Genomic DNA, 14531 nt, shown 5'->3' on the forward strand with positions numbered 1-14531 from the left:
TGGCATATTTTACATTGGCACATCCTAATTTCCATTTCAAAAATTGTATATGTTAAAAAGTTAATTATATGATAAAAGTACAATATATGGCTATAATGAACATACTGTAATGAGCAACTGTCAGGAAGGTACTAGCCTTATTACAACTGAAGCCTCTAGACGTCCACCGGTGCACAGACGCAAATGCGCCAGTGTCCGTTTGCCTGTACATAACTGTGCACAAATGCAAACACACACCCACACACGCCTGTCACTAATGTTGGCGCCAATGACACTATTTTAACTGTAGCCCCGCTATCAGCCACTGCTGTCTGATCTGCAGCTATTACCTGTGTTCCTGTTTCCTATGTTTGATTCCTGTGATTGACCTGGCTTATCCTGACCACACTTGAACTCTACCTGTCCTGACCTCGGCTTGCCACTAAGGCTTTGTTTACCTCTTGCACATCTGCCTGTTGCCAAAATCTGCCTGTATCCTGACCATTCTCTGCCTGTTGTTTACTGCTACTGGCAATTTTACACGGATGTATTCTCTTCCGTATCTTTTTTTTTTGTTTTATTTAACCGCTTCCCGACCGGCGCACGACAATGTACGTCGGCAGAATGGCATGGACAGGCAAATTGGCGTACAGGTACGTCCATTTAAAATTCATCGTGTGCGCGCCGGGACCCCCATGAGTCCGGTCGCAGGTCCCACGGACTCGATCGCTGCGGGGATACCCGCGATCGTCTCACGGGGAGGCTGAATGGGGAGATGCAGAAGTAAACAGCATCTCCCCGTTCTGCCTAGCAACAAGTGACACTGACCTCTGCTCCCTGTGATTGGAGCAGAGATCAGTGTTCACTAACACACAGCCATCAGTGCATTTGTATAGCACTGATTGCTGTATAAATGGCAATGGTCCCAAAAATGTGTCAAAAATGTCCGATGTGTCCGCCATAATGTAGCAACACAATAAAAATCACTGATCACCGCCTTTACTAGTAAAAAAAAAATGATTTATAAAAATGCTATAAAACTATCCCCTATTTTGTAAACGCTATCAATTTTGCGCAAATCAATCAATAATCGCTAATTGCTATTTTTTTTACCAAAAATATGTAGAAGAATACGTAAACTGAGGAAAAAATATTTTTTTAATATATTTTTTGGGGATATTTATTATAGCAAAAAGTAAAAAATAATAATTTTTTTCAAAATTGTCGCTTTTTTTGTTTATAGCGCAACAAATAAAAACCGCAGGGGTGATCAAATACCACCAAAAGAAAGCTCTATTTATCCTAAAAAGGGCATCAATGTTGTTTGGGAGCCATGTCGCATGACCACGCAATTGTCAGTTAAAGCGACTCAGTGCTGAATCGCAAAAAGTGGCCTGTTCTTAAGCCAGCAAAATGGTCCGGTCTGAAAGTGGTTAAAAACTATTAATGCCATTAGCAATAGATACATTTTAGAAGGAGTTAACAGAAAAAGGCACTAACTATTTATAAAGCGTTCACAAAATAGTAAGTTATTTAATAGCTGCCTAAACACACTAATGCCGCGTACACATGATCAGACTATCCGGCGGACTTTGCAGCGGAGGTCCGCCGGACTTTCCGAACGAGCGGACTTGCCCACACACGCCCGGACTTTTCCGGCGGACAATCCGCCAGACTATGGCGGAGGTCCGCTGGACTTTTGAAATAAACGGACTTGCCCACACACGGAGTAAAGTCCGTTCATTTTGAACGTGGCTCCAGGTAGACGGGACAAGCGCAGGAAGTCAATGTCAGCGAGATTGACACCTCGCGAGCCCCATCACCTGGTACAGATTTAAAGGGGAACCCCTATGCCGAAAAAATGGCTGATGGAGGTGATTTTATAGCACTCTCCTGTGGATCATTTCATTGCCTGGACTTAATGCTGCTTTCCACTTCTGCCAAAAGCTTCTGAGTTCACTGGAACAAATAGCCGCTATCTCAGTGTCGTTTTAAAGTTTTTCCAGTGTTGGTTAGTATAGCACCTATATGAAAAATCTCTGACCAGTCTGCCAATTAAGCTTATTATTTAGCCATGCTCGGACCAACAACTGTTGCTTGAGAATTAGGTTCAATTCCTAGCTCCAGTCAATGTTATTTCTTGCTTTCCCATTTCTCTATTTACAGACTTCAGCTTGTATCTGACTGCGCTTGTTCGCCTTTTGCCCTAACCTTTTGCCTGTCCCTATTTCTGATATTGCGTGTAAACTGTGTACCATGCTCTGGTTCTATTCCTGTTCAGCTACCATCTGTCCAGCTGTATCTGAGGACCGTGACCTGGTACACCAACCAGTAAAGTCGATCAATCTTTATTTGGTACTCAGATAACACAAAAAGTCAACAATTCACAGTCTGGGACACTGGGTGCATTGGAAATGGCCTGTAGGGGACCTGGATTGGACAGAGGTTGGCACCAAGCTGTATAGGTTGCGACTTGCTTCTTTCAGGTCCCAGCTGTCACACCTTATGTGATTCTCTGGTGAAGATTGTGGTGTGTGTGCTTACACTCTATGGCTCTTTCATTTTCAACATTCAGATACTACAAAAAGTAAACAATTCACAATCTGGTATTCTCTGTGCATCAGAAATGGCCAGTAGGGGACTTGGATTGGACAGCTGTTGGTGCCAAGCTGTACAGGTCCTAGCTTGCTTCTTCTTGGACAGAGACTCCATGTGACTGTTTTTTGGATCCATCATCTTTACCATCTTGGATGCACTTCTCCTAGCCATAGACCCTCTCACAACATTCTCTGACTAGAATGGTTAAACAAAGAGGTGTCCACTCGTAGATGCATTTCAACACGTTACTGCAACTTTTCTCACATATATATCTCCAAGACATCATCACATACATCTTACCTGAATAACTGACAAAGTCTTTAGTGCAGAACACCAGCAACATCTTGATAGTGTATTCAAATCAGTGTGAAACACCATTCACCAGGTTAGCCATCTTTCCATGTTTCTGTAATAAGCCCCAAAAAATATTCAGCTCACCACATAGTTCCTTGGTTCTAGGCCACAAGAACCTCTATTAGGGATGAGCTTCGTGTTCGAGTCGAACGTACGTTCGACTTGAACATTGGCTGTTCGTCCGTTCGGCGAAATCCGAACATTTTGGTCCGTTCGCGTCAAATTCGCGTGGCGCTCACGGCCCACAATGCACTGCGATGGTGCAGTGCATTGCTGGCTCATGATTGGCCAAGCATGCACTGTGACCCCGCATGCTTGGCCAATCGCAGCGCCAGCAGCGAGGAGAGCCATGATTGGCCACAGGCATGATGCCTGTGGCCAATCATAGCTCAGGCTGTGTAGTGCACGCCCCACACTATATAAGGCCGCCATCGCGGCGGCCTCGTGTAGTGTGTTGGCGTCTGAAGCAGTGGGTGTTCTGTGTACCTTCAACACAGTACACACCGATCGTTTTCGGCCGATTTTCTATCTTGCTGTTGTGTAGTGGTTATTGTCTGCGTGCCCTGACCGCAGTATACACCGCTATATTCACCTCACCTATATAGCTAGTGATCTATCTTTAATAATAGAGCTTGCAGTCAGTAGTGTTAGGAGATAGTGCGTGCTGTCTGCGGGCTCTGTACCCAGTACATACCGCTATATCCACCTACATAGCTGTTCTCTATTTGAGCCCACTTGCCATCTGCAGGAGTTATTGGAAGTTGTGTGGGCCTCCAGCACAGCACAGTATACATCTGTATATACCCCTTTATCTCTGGTGTGCTATAATAAAGGCATCTGCAGGAGTTAGTGGGTGTTGTGTGCCTCCAGCACAATATACACTACCCAACTGCTGTTTTACCCAACTCCCTTCAGGCCATTACCATTTCTGGAAGGCCAGCAAGGAGAGGCAGACAGGCGCGAGCCGATAAAAGAGGGCAAGCAGGCTCTGTGTCTAGAGACAACAGTGCTGGTCGTGGACGCGGTGCATTGTCATCAGCACGTGGCCATGGGACATGCTTGTCCTTCTTTTCGGCAGCTGGACATGTTGAACCGCAACATGCCAACGACTTGGTAGAGTGGATGACCAAGCCCTCTTCATCCTCCTCATCCTCTCTCACCCAGTCTCAGGGTAGTAGCAAAGCAGCTGCCAACGCATCGTCTTCCCTCCTCTCAATGTCATCATCAGTGACTCCTTCCCTAGACCCACCACGTCCTCCTGAGGAGTCTCCTGAACTCTTTGAGCACAGTGTTGGGTACATGCTCCAGGAGGATGCCCAGTGCTTTGTGGGCTCTGATGATGACACTCAGCTAGAGGAAGGCAGTAGCGTGAGCGCAGAGAGAGGGGATGCTCAAGAAGGACAGCAATCTGGCAGTCATGTTCCACAAGCTGCAGCATACTGCCAGGTTTGCTACAGCGATGAAGAGGGAGGGGATGATGAGGGCACTGACTCCACGTGGGTGCCTGGAAGGAGGGAGGAGGAGGAGGAGGAGGCACATGTCCAACGAGGCAGGATGCCCTCCGGGGGCCAGCTTAGGGGCAGCACACCGACTGAATCACACCGCAGAGCTCCGCCTGTGCAGAGCGCTGCCTCTGCGCGTTATTCTAAAAGTTCTTTGGTGTGGGCCTTTTTTGAGACGAGTGCATCAGATCGCACCGCTGCTATTTGCAACATATGTCTCAAGCGTATCTCACGTGGCCAAAACATCAGCCGCTTGGGCACCACATGCTTGACCAGACATATGTTGACCTGCCATGCAGCTCATTGGCAAGCGTACCTCAAAGACCCACACCAAAGAAAAAAACGGACCTCTCCTTGCCCCTCATCAGCTGGCAACTCCAACCCCACTAGACCTTCAGTCCTCTCTGAAACCTGCTCTGAGAGGAATGAAGGTGTAGAATTAGGTGTGTCACAGCCAAGTGCTTCCGAGAACTCTGCTAGCGGTACACCCACGTCCGATTATAGCAGACAAATGTCCCTGCCCCAGCTGCTGGACCGGCGGAAGAAGTTCACTCCCAGCCATCCACATGCCCAGCGGTTGAATGCTAGCTTGGCTAAATTGCTAGCACTTCAACTGCTGCCTTTTCAGTTGGTAGACTCGGCCCCCTTCCGTGAGTTTGTACAATGTGCGGTTCCTCAGTGGCAGGTCCCCAAACGCCACTTTTTCTCACGGAAGGCGATTCCGGCTCTCTACCGGCATGTGGAAGGCAATGTCCTTGCCTCGCTGGACAGGGCGGTCAGCGGTAAGGTGCATATTACCGCTGACTCATGGTCCAGCAGGCATGGACAGGGACGTTACCTGTCTTTCACGGCCCATTGGGTCACTCTTCTGGCAGCTGGGAAGGATGCAGGACAAGGTGCAGTAGTGTTGGAGGTTGTTCCGCCACCACGCCTCCAAAATGCTACTATTGGTTGTGACACACCTCTCTCCTCCACCCCCTCCTCTTCTTCTTCCTCCATGGCCTCTTCCAGTGCTCTGTCCTCAGAACCAGCGGTGCTCCGTAGGCGTTCCAGGGGCTACGCAAGTACGCAGGCAAAACGATGCCATGCCGTGCTTGCGCTGGTTTGTTTGGGGGACAGGAGCCACACTGGGGCGGATGTTTTGTCAGCTCTGCAGGGGCAGGCTGAGAGGTGGTTGACGCCACGCCAGCTTAAGCCAGGAATGGTGGTTTGCGACAATGGCACCAACCTCCTCTCCGCCCTCCGACAGGGACAACTGACCCATGTGCCCTGTGTAGCTCACGTCCTTAACCTGGTGGTGCAGCGGTTCTTGGGCAGGTACCCCGGCTTACAGGATGTCCTGAAGCAGGCCAGGAAAGTCTGTGTGCATTTCCGCCGATCATTTAATGCCTGTGCTCGGCTGGCTGAGCTCCAAAAGGAGTTGAACCTGCCCAAGAACCGCCTTATATGTGACATGCCCACCAGATGGAACTCAACATTGGCCATGCTGCAGCGGCTGCACACGCAGCAGAGGGCCATCAATGAGTACCTGTGCGACTACGGCACCAGGACAGGGTCAGGGGAGCTTGGTTTTTTCTCACCACGCCAGTGGGGCATGATCAGGGATGCATGCACTGTCCTGTCACCGTTTGAGGAGGCCACAAGGATGGTGAGCAGTGACAGTGCATGCATCAGTGACACTGTACCTCTTGTCCACCTCTTGGAGCATACGCTGCGTGGAATAATGGACAGGGCACTTGAGGCAGAACAGAGGCAGGAAGAGGAGGACTTCCTTGCCTCTCAAGGCCCCCTTTATCCAGACAGTGTTCCTGCTGTGCCACCCATCACACAGGAAGAGGATGAGGAGGAGGAAGAGGAGGAGGAGGATGATTGTGTCAGCATGGAGGTGGAGGCTGGCACTCAGCATCAGCATCAGCAGCAGCAGCAGTCTTATAGGGATGATTTACAGTCCCAAGAAACACGTGGACTTATACGTGGCTGGGAGGAGGTAGCTGCGGATCATGTTGTCCTTAGTGACCCAGAGGACTCCGGACCGAATGCCTCAGCTAACCTACGCTGCATGGCCTCCCTGATCCTGCAAAGCCTGCGGAAGGATCCTCGTATTCTTCGGATCAAGGAGAGGGACCATTACTGGCTGGCCACTCTCCTTGATCCACGGTACAAGGGTAAGGTTGCCGACCTTATCTTGCCATCGCAGAGGGAGCAGAGGATGAGACATCTCCGGGAGGCCTTGCAGAAAGGTCTGTGCAACGCGTTCCCAGAGACTGGGAGGTTACAAACTCCTGGTCCTGGACAACGTGTTGCTGAGGCATCGGTCAGAAGGAGCGGTGGAGAAGGTGGCCGTCTGACTGATGCTTTCAGACAATTTTTTAGTCCGCAGCCCCAAGGTATGATCGGTTCCAGCACCCATCGCCAGCGTCTGATTTACATGGTGCAGGAATACCTAGGGGCAAGGTCAGACTTGGACACCTTTCCCACCGAAAATCCTCTGGCTTACTGGGTCTTGAGGATGGATCACTGGCCAGAGCTTGCACAGTATGCAATTGAGCTACTGGCCTGTCCTGCATCCAGCGTTCTTTCGGAGTTCTTTCAGTGCTGCTGGTGGCTTTGTTACCGATCACAGGGTGCGCCTGTCCACCGAATCAGTGGATCGACTGACCTTCATCAAGATGAATCAGTCTTGGATCACCCACAGCTACCAAGCACCTGAAGCTGATGTAACCGAATAATTTTTTTTGAAATACCACATCCCTTCAAGACTGCCTATGCTGATGCTGAGTGACTGTCCTGTTATGTTGATTGTCTATCCTCTTCCTCCTCCGCTGATATGTTGGAAGAACATTTCTGGTTCTGGTTGATGCCATCAGCCCAATTTTTCTGCCCCTGTTTAACAGGGGCGTTTAAGTACAATTTTTGATGCAATGCTTTGCAGCAGGGCTAATTCCTGCAATCAAACAAGAGTATATGGGAGAGGTTGCAGTGTGGTGGCACCAGCACCAGTGCCTAAGGCCCAATTTTTCTGCCCCTGTTTAACAGGGGCGTTTAATTACAATTTTTGATGCAATGCTTTGCAGCAGGGCTAATTCCTGCAATCAAACAAGAGTATATGGCAGAGGTTGCAGTGTGGTGGCACCAGCACCAGTGCCTAAGGCCCAATTTTTCTGCCCCTGTTTAACAGGGGCGTTTAATTACAATTTTTGATGCAATGCTTTGCAGCAGGGCTAATTCCTGCATTAAAACTAGAGTATATGGCAGAGGTTGCAGTGTGGTGGCACCAGCACCAGTGCCTAAGGCCCAATTTTTCTGCCCCTGTTTAACAGGGGCGTTTAAGTACAATTTTTGATGCAATGCTTTGCAGCAGGGCTAATTCCTGCAATAAAACTAGAGTATATGGCAGAGGTTGCAGTGTGGTGGCACCAGCACCAGTGCCTAAGGCCCAATTTTTCTGCCCCTGTTTAACAGGGGCGTTTCAGTACAATTTTTGATGCAATGCTTTGCAGCAGGGCTAATTCCTGCAATAAAACTAGAGTATATGGCAGAGGTTGCAGTGTGGTGGCACCAGCACCAGTGCCTAAGGCCCAATTTTTCTGCCCCTGTTTAACAGGGGCGTTTAAGTACAATTTTTGATGCAATGCTTTGCAGCAGGGCTAATTCCTGCAATAAAACTAGAGTATATGGAAGAGGTTGCAGTGTGGTGGCACCAGCAGCAGTGCCTAAGGCCAAATTTTCCTGCCCCTGTTTAACAGGGACATGTAATTACAATTCTTGATATAATATTTCACAGGAGGGCCCCTTCCTGTGCCCACCCAGAGTAACGGTGAGGACTTATAGTGTTGTGGCACCAGCACCACAACCACCAAAGGTCAATTTTTCTACCACTGTTGAACAATGGCATGTAATTACAATTCTTGATATAATCGTTCACAGCAGGGCGCTCCAGCGCCCACCAAGAGTCACTTTGAGGGCTTACAATGTTGTGGCAAAACCAACACCTTGTTCCGCCATTTCTGCAGAGCATATATGGCAGGCCCCTACTTTCAAACATCCAATTTACAAACATCTCCTACTTGCAAACGGAAGGAGACAACAGCAAGTGAGATGAAAAAAGATGGACGACAAAACGAATTATACAGGGGTGATAACCCTTCCCTATGTTTTCCAAAAAGCTTAAAAATAGTTTTTTTGACTGGAGCTACACTTTAAAAATGTACCAGTTGAAAATTACAAACAGATTCAACTTAACACAACAAACCTACACAGTCCCTGTCTTGTTTGCACCGCCTGTATACTGCTGTTCTGAGTATATAGGGCCTGGGGGCCACACGCATTTCCTTTTTTTAATATGGGTACGGGGTTCCCCTTAATATGCGTACAAGACCTAAAGAGGCTGGTAATGGGCAGGGAGGGCTACCCATGCCATTTTTCTCAATGATTTTCAACCATATTGCAGGAACCAGATATAACATTAAAACCGCAAGCAGTTTTAAATGGTGTTATTTCCGTTTAATGTAATTTTGTGCAGGGACTGTTCTAAACACGGGAAACACGTGGCACTTCACAGGCATACTACAGACACCCCCAGGCACCATATTTAAAGGAATATTTCACTTTTTTTTTCACTTTAATCGTCATTAAAATCAGTGCTCCCGCCAAAACGGCCATTTTTTTAAAACATTTTAGGCATTGACCCATGTCCCCTGGGGCAGGAGCCAGGTCCCCAAACCCTTTTTAGGACAGTATCTTGCATATTAGCCGTTAAAATTAGCACTTTTCATTTCGAACGTTCGAGTCCCATAGACTTCAATGGGGTTCTAACGTTCGTTCGAATTTGGGGTCCGTTCGAAAGTTCTGGTGCGAACCGAACCGGGGGGTGTTCGGCTCATCCCTAACCTCTATGCACCAAGCCACAACCCTGCAGCAGAGGGTCAGCGGAGGCAAGGTGACTCCACTTGCTTCTGAGAAAATGTTCATCTGTTCCACTTGTTGGTGCTTCGTAGCCAGACACCTCTACTCTCTCCTTCCTAACTGAACTACATGGCACTGCACAGGGGTAACCTGCTCCCATGCCCCATTTTACCTGTGCCCTGCCCACATCTAACATTTATATGGACAATGTCTCCATCCATTACATCCCTACAGGAGGGGTTTCTCTAAAAGGGAAACTAACACCTGCTTATGATCTTCTGCTAACTGAACCTGCCTACAGGCCCTTTTATCCCATTAGATACATTCCTCTCTCTGCTCTTACTTGCATGGTGATAATCTTTGTAGACATCACCTGACAGTTCAGTGCCAATCTTTTTTTGCTGCATGGCAATGGACTATGGACAGTTTCATTGGATTCATCTGATTCTTTCATGTAGCAGTTTAAACCTCAGTTGACTTTTCAGTCCTTTGTCTTTGTGACTGCTATTAAATCATCTACATTTGGATTTTTTATTATCACTGTACAATATGTTTTTTTCCGTTCAATACTAAATAAACACTTTTTTACTTGACAAGACAAATCTCTTCATTGACATGCTTTATAACTCAGCTGTATGTGTGTTAATTATTATTTCCTCTTTTCTTATTGGGTCCTTGAGTAAAACATCAGTGTCCACATTTTCCATTAGGCTATCAATACCCTCCACATTGTCAGATAAACCATGGAATGCAGATGAGAGCAGGAACAATTTTAAAATGTTTGATTAGTAACAAGAAGGTGGTTACACTTAGGATATTTTTGTACCCAGATTGCAGGTCCTTACAATTAAAAAATAAATAAAAATACATAAAAAATGTAAATCTGTAAATACAAAATACTGGTAAAAAAAACTGCTACCTAATCATGCAGAACCTTTGTGTCTCACTTTTGACCTGCCCGACCTTGTTTATTATTAAAGAGGATTTCCTGAATTTAATGGTAGCTATGGCAATAGGGAGGATGCATATGTGATGTTATGGTGCATACTACTATACCATAAGTACCACAAGTATGCAGTAATGTTGTAAGAAAGGTGTGTGCTAATCCAAGAAGATAATTTGCATGCACATATTTCTGATCATAAACTTGCTGCGAGACATGTATTAGCATGCACATGCAAAGCATTAGTGTGCACACTAAGCAACCTATGCATAGACTCAGGTGCATGTTCAACACTTGTATTGGTGCCAAATGGCCCCTTTAGGCTTGGATGTGACAGGGTCATTTTCAACAGCAACTTCTCAATCTGAATCTCTTCTGCTTTCTATGTCTCATTAGGGAGTTTTGCTCTCTCTAATTACCAATGACACCAGGAATGAAAGTGAGTGTACCACCAGGAATAAGAAGGGCATTCTCCATTTTTGCGACAACTGTCTTAAAGGGATTTTCCTTATGTTGGAAAGATATCTTTTCAGTTCCTGTTGAGCCTGTGGGACAAATTTCCCTAATGCGGTACAGATGTAAAAAAAATTACAGCAGCTTTAATCCTCCCGTACTGTATCCACATTGAAAAAAGCAGGCACCTTGGCTTTAGCTATTCCACTATTGTACTGTGTACATAAAATGTTGCTGTGACTTTGCTGTAAAAAGTATTCACACCCCTTGACATTTTCCAACCAAAAATGTAATTGTATTTTATTAGGATTTTATGTGATAGACCAACACAAAGTGGCACATAATTGTGAAGTGGAAGGAAAATGATAAATTGTTTTCAAAATATTTTACAAATAAATATGTGTAAAGTATGACGTGTAGGGATGAGCCGAACACCCCCCAGTTCGGTTTGCATCAGAACATGTGAACAGGCAGCAATTTGTTCGAACATCCAAACACGATTAAAGTCTATGGGACTCGAAAATCTAAAGTGATCATTTTAAAGGCTTATATGCAAGTTATTGTCATAAAAAGTGTTTGGAGACCCGGGTCCTGCCCCAGGGGACATGTATCAATGCAAAAAGAAGTTTTAAAAATGTATGTTTTTTTCGGGAGCAGTGATTTTAATAATGCTTAAAGTGAAACAATAAAAGTGTAATATTCATTTAAATTTCGTACCTGGGGGGGGTATAGTATGCCTGTAAAGTAGTGCTTGTTTCCCGTGCTTAGAACTGTCCCTGCACAAAGTGTCATTTCTGAAGGAAAAAGTCATTTAAAAGCACTAGCGGCTATAATGAATTGTCGGCTGCAGGTAATACAGAGAACGGTCATTAAAAGTCATTGATAAAAATAAAAATAAAATGCGTGGGGGTCACCTCCAATTCAATTACCAGGCCCTTCAGGTCTGGTATGGATATTAAGGGGAACCCTGTGTCAAATTTTTAAAAAAATTAGGTCGGGTTCCCCCTAAATATCCATACCAGACCCTTCAGGTCTGGTATGGATTTTAAGGGGAACTCCACGCCAAATTAAAAAAAAACTGACGTGGAGTTCCCCCCCAAAACCCATACTAGACCTTTTATCTGAGCACGCAACCTGGCAGGCCTCAGGAAAAGGGGGGGAACAAGAGAGGTCATGGCAAGTTATTGTCATAAAAAGTGTTTGGAGACCCGGGTCCTGCCCCAGGGGACATGTATCAATGCAAAAAGAAGTTTTAAAAATGTATGTTTTTTTCGGGAGCAGTGATTTTAATAATGCTTAAAGTGAAACAATAAAAGTGTAATATTCATTTAAATTTCGTACCTGGGGGGGGTATAGTATGCCTGTAAAGTAGTGCTTGTTTCCCGTGCTTAGAACTGTCCCTGCACAAAGTGTCATTTCTGAAGGAAAAAGTCATTTAAAAGCACTAGCGGCTATAATGAATTGTCGGCTGCAGGTAATACAGAGAACGGTCATTAAAAGTCATTGATAAAAATAAAAATAAAATGCGTGGGGGTCACCTCCAATTCAATTACCATTACTATATGCAAGTTATTGTCATAAAAAGTGTTTGGAGACCCGGGTCCTGCCCCAGGGGACATGTATCAATGCAAAAAGAAGTTTTAAAAATTTATGTTTTTTTCGGGAGCAGTGATTTTAATAATGCTTAAAGTGAAACAATAAAAGTGTAATATTCATTTAAATTTCGTACCTGGGGGGGGTATAGTATGCCTGTAAAGTAGTGCTTGTTTCCCGTGCTTAGAACTGTCCCTGCACAAAGTGTCATTTCTGAAGGAAAAAGTCATTTAAAAGCACTAGCGGCTATAATGAATTGTCGGCTGCAGGTAATACAGAGAACGGTCATTAAAAGTCATTGATAAAAATAAAAATAAAATGCGTGGGGGTCACCTCCAATTCAATTACCAGGCCCTTCAGGTCTGGTATGGATATTAAGGGGAACCCTGTGTCAAATTTTTAAAAAAATTAGGTCGGGTTCCCCCTAAATATCCATACCAGACCCTTCAGGTCTGGTATGGATTTTAAGGGGAACTCCACGCCAAATTAAAAAAAAACTGACGTGGAGTTCCCCCCCAAAACCCATACTAGACCTTTTATCTGAGCACGCAACCTGGCAGGCCTCAGGAAAAGGGGGGGAACAAGAGAGGTCATGGCAAGTTATTGTCATAAAAAGTGTTTGGAGACCCGGGTCCTGCCACAGGGGACATGTATCAATGCAAAAAGAAGTTTTAAAAATGTATGTTTTTTTCGGGAGCAGTGATTTTAATAATGCTTAAAGTGAAACAATAAAAGTGTAATATTCATTTAAATTTCGTACCTGGGGGGGGTATAGTATGCCTGTAAAGTAGTGCTTGTTTCCCGTGCTTAGAACTGTCCCTGCACAAAGTGTCATTTCTGAAGGAAAAAGTCATTTAAAAGCACTAGCGGCTATAATGAATTGTCGGCTGCAGGTAATACAGAGAACGGTCATTAAAAGTCATTGATAAAAATAAAAATAAAATGCGTGGGGGTCACCTCCAATTCAATTACCATTACTATATGCAAGTTATTGTCATAAAAAGTGTTTGGAGACCCGGGTCCTGCCCCAGGGGACATGTATCAATGCAAAAAGAAGTTTTAAAAATGTATGTTTTTTTCGGGAGCAGTGATTTTAATAATGCTTAAAGTGAAACAATAAAAGTGTAATATTCATTTAAATTTCGTACCTGGGGGGGGTATAGTATGCCTGTAAAGTAGTGCTTGTTTCCCGTGCTTAGAACTGTCCCTGCACAAAGTGTCATTTCTGAAGGAAAAAGTCATTTAAAAGCACTAGCGGCTATAATGAATTGTCGGCTGCAGGTAATACAGAGAACGGTCATTAAAAGTCATTGATAAAAATAAAAATAAAATGCGTGGGGGTCACCTCCAATTCAATTACCAGGCCCTTCAGGTCTGGTATGGATATTAAGGGGAACCCTGTGTCAAATTTTTAAAAAAATTAGGTCGGGTTCCCCCTAAATATCCATACAAGACCCTTCAGGTCTGGTATGGATTTTAAGGGGAACTCCACGCCAAATTAAAAAAAAAACTGACGTGGAGTTCCCCCCCAAAACCCATACTAGACCTTTTATCTGAGCATGCAACCTGGCAGGCCTCAGGAAAAGGGGGGGAACAAGAGAGGTCATGGCAAGTTATTGTCATAAAAAGTGTTTGGAGACCCGGGTCCTGCCCCAGGGGACATGTATCAATGCAAAAAGAAGTTTTAAAAATGTATGTTTTTTTCGGGAGCAGTGATTTTAATAATGCTTAAAGTGAAACAATAAAAGTGTAATATTCATTTAAATTTCGTACCTGGGGGGGGTATAGTATGCCTGTAAAGTAGTGCTTGTTTCCCGTGCTTAGAACTGTCCCTGCACAAAGTGTCATTTCTGAAGGAAAAAGTCATTTAAAAGCACTAGCGGCTATAATGAATTGTCGGCTTCAGGTTTTGCAAACTACGGTCATTAAAAGTCATTGATAAAAATAAAAATAAAATGCGTGGGGGTCACCTCCAATTCAATTACCAGGCCCTTCAGGTCTGGTATGGATATTAAGGGGAACCCTGTGTCAAATTTTTAAAAAAATTAGGTCGGGTTCCCCCTAAATATCCATACCAGACCCTTCAGGTCTGGTATGGATTTTAAGGGGAACTCCACGCCAAATTTAAAAAAAACTGACGTGGAGTTCCCCCCCAAAACCCATACTGTTCCCCCCCAGGAAAAGGGGGGGAACAAGAGAGGTCC

Source organism: Lithobates pipiens, unplaced genomic scaffold (assembly GCF_037356315.1).
Source record: "Lithobates pipiens isolate NorthernLeopardFrog02 unplaced genomic scaffold, aLitPip1_a1.2 Scaffold_19, whole genome shotgun sequence".
In the NCBI taxonomy this organism is placed as follows: domain Eukaryota; kingdom Metazoa; phylum Chordata; class Amphibia; order Anura; family Ranidae; genus Lithobates; species Lithobates pipiens.